Source organism: Nicotiana attenuata, chromosome 7 (assembly GCF_001879085.1).
Source record: "Nicotiana attenuata strain UT chromosome 7, NIATTr2, whole genome shotgun sequence".
In the NCBI taxonomy this organism is placed as follows: domain Eukaryota; kingdom Viridiplantae; phylum Streptophyta; class Magnoliopsida; order Solanales; family Solanaceae; genus Nicotiana; species Nicotiana attenuata.
In genome coordinates this window covers 73217362-73220707 of record NC_031995.1, presented here as the reverse complement: position 1 = coordinate 73220707, position 3346 = coordinate 73217362, and the positions used below count along the sequence as shown (strand labels likewise).

The following is a 3346-nucleotide window of genomic DNA, read 5'->3' as shown; positions in this document are numbered from 1 at the left end:
CGCTACCAGAATACTAAAAGGAAGATGGCCCCTAAAAAACTGTCAATGATATTCGAACATATTTTGACTTATTTATAAATAGAATCGTTGGCTATAGTTGGTATATTCTCATAAAAAGAAAGAAAATATCTGAAGTTCCTCAAGTCAAAAAATTTTAAAACCATCTTGAGTTGCAATCTTATAGTATCACCACACAAGCAAAATATATCACTTATAATTTTAATCACACAACCTGCTTTATGTTGCTAAAAGAATGATAATCATTTTATTAAAAGGAAATATCATTACAACTGCATGACCATCAAACCTTACAACATTAGCTTGGGAGGTTGACAATAAAAAGGGGACAAAAAACACAGAGACGAAAAGAAAGGAAAACAGTAATAGTACTTGTATAACTCTAGAGGAGTGTCATGAGTAACTTATGAAGCTCTTGAAGCAAAATAAAATAAATATCTAACCTTACATCTCATATCTTGAATATAGCCACTGAAGTCCGTGTTTCAAGGATCCATAAGGGTGAATCTGAAGATGTGCAGCAGTCGTATTCTAAAGCATCTGCAGCCTGTATTAGAAGTTTATACTTGACGACTCCATAAATGTGAAAACTATTCGCAACTCCACAGCATCGCAAAAAAAAGGTGTGAAGGGCTTGTCTTTTATATCATAATATCTTTTGATAGAGTGTTGGATAAGAATAAGTATAAAGTTTATGCAAATACAAAGATATCTTTTTATTCAATATTGTAGCTACCGCTTCAATTTAAACCTATCAATATCTTACAGTTTGCTAAGAAGGACAGGACCTTAAGTCAAAGCAATAGTCTTTTATTTCACTTGTAAAAAAATACCTATTGCTTTTGTGAGCAAAAGACCATATATGAAGATGCAGCAACTAATTGAATATGAAGCAACTAACATTAACTAATTAGAATATCTATAAATCCGTTTCTGTAAGGCAGTTTGCATTTCCACAAGCTAGGGTAATGAACTAGGCACATGAATAATGTACAATCATAAATTTTGCATCAAGTGTCACACAACTCTACTTCTCTTAGATTGTTTGAACTATAATAAGTTTTTCTTATAGGAGGAAAGAAATGCAAGACTCTAACAGTTCATAGGCAGCTTGCTCTACTTGATCTTGCCAGTTTGCTTTGATTGGTCTTGCCAGCTCGCTTTAATTTGTCTTGCCGGTCAAATTTCTGACTGTTTGCTCCAACTCCAAGTACCACAATACACGTATGCTGATCTTGAATTAAGCATACACCACATTATTAAGCGATTGAAACTTTTATTTGCAAAATAAGCCAAGGATGCATGATTGTTTGAAAACTTTTAGCATTAGGTCTATTCTTTTTAAGGTAAATATTTCCCTTGGTTGTCAGGCCTCTCTTCTCCCCAACCATAGAACCGATGCTCTGCCCCTCCTCCACTTCTTTTCATTCTTTATATATTTTTTGTATCTCTAAGCAGGGGAAGGGGATAGCACCGGTCTTGACTTTAATACTATTCTTCTTTGAGTAGATGTCGGCATAACCACTGCTATTTCATCTGCAGCTCTTAATAATATAGAAGTCACACAAACTGGAGGACACAAATTGAAATTACCTTTTTTAGCATACACAGAAATAAGTAGCAAGTAGAGTGCCTTACAAAAAGCCCTATCTGTTATACAATTTCCTAACACAAATGAAATAAATCGGGTAAAAGACAAAGTAATTAAACCCTTATGAGTAACTCGCAGCGATTCAATATCTATTTATTTATTTAGCAAAACAAGAATTGTTTTGAGTAACATTCACCTGTAGTATAAAGTTGGTAATTTATAACAAATATACCATTATCTAATGCTTAGAGACGTGAACCGTGAAGCAAAGAGGAGTAAAACATTATAAATTCTACAGTCTTTTAGCTAAGAAAACGTAGGAAAGAAATGATGACCTTTTGTCACCCCGCTTTATGCTACTATGGAAAGGTATATTTGTACGCAAAAGTAACCGAAACTTCGACTTTTAACTTAAACTGTTTGTTTGCACTTTGAAACTGATATTTACCAATATGACCGACATGAGAATACAATTGAGCAATGAATTCACCATGTACAGTGTACTACTTTCTGATATCATTATAATAATAGAATTAATATGTAATAGTTTATCCAAATAAGAAGCCAAAATCTAATATTATTGCTTTAGGATGACTCAACTCCAGTGAATCAAATTGTTTAACCAACTGTGCAAAATGATATATATTGGAATGATGAGCATATATGATATCAAACGGTTTAAGGATATCTACTAAAAAAATATTGGTGAAACAAAATTGTATCAGACAATTTTTTTTTTGAATTCTTTTGTTAATGATATTTGAACGAAAAATGTCGCTCGATATAGTTGATGTGGAGTTATTGAATTGCTCAAAAGATAAAACAAACAAAATTGAAGCAAACAAAATTGAAGCCCAACTCCTTTGATTTATCAATAAAAGAACCTATAGGAAGTTAGCTTCACTGTCATAACCACAAATTTGAAAAAGACCCATAGTAAAATAATCAATTTATAACCAGGTACTCTCGACAAAATTGCATAATAATTGGAATTCATATATAGAAACCAAAATTATAAAAGTGAAGACTGAATCTAAGATACCCGTGAATGTATCCTCTTTTTGGAGATATCCAGATCTTGAATTCATTAACTTGCTTGGAGAACGTTTTCCTCCTACCCAATTTGGAAACTCTCAAATTGTCAGAAAATGATCTCACTGATTCTTTCCCCAAGTTTAAATGGTGGAGCAGTAGCCACCAACTGAGCTAGAAATACACATCCTTGAACTCCAATGATCTATAACAATAAGTAAATAGCAGAGAGATAACCATTACCTCTGTAAGAGAAGACATCGAAGAAAGCTAGATGAGGCCATGGGGGACTCTGAAGTTAGAACATACTAGATGAAGAATGTAAGCGAAATTTGAGAGGTACGAAAAACGTCGAAACTAAAGAGAAGTAAAATTAAGTAGGGTAGGGTAAGNTGTGGATTGGCTACACGTATTATGCAACCCTAATGGAACACGTGGCACCATATGATGTGACACATCAAGTTTCCATCACCTTCATAAGCATAAAATCTAACATGTAAACTAGTTAGTTGGCATGTCTTAGAGAAACAGAAAATAAAATCCACTGGGCCCCTACAGTAGTCATTAAAGGACATGGCCCCTACAGTCATTACCAAAATTCATCCAAGTCAAAGGCAAATGATTATTCAGGCCGATTTGACATGACCAGTGGACACGTGGGCCATACGTGTTCCTCACGTGGTGGAGTGATGCGAGAGTGCACTA

General features: G+C 34.0%; 1 long non-coding RNA gene across 1 annotated transcript; it reads right to left on the bottom strand.

Annotated features, from left to right (window-relative positions):
* LOC109230537 lies at positions 307-2947 on the bottom strand. The gene is made up of 3 exons (XR_002068658.1): positions 2885-2947; positions 2652-2723; positions 307-565 (listed from the first exon to the last, which is right to left on the bottom strand). It is a non-coding gene; the product is annotated as an uncharacterized LOC109230537 (long non-coding RNA).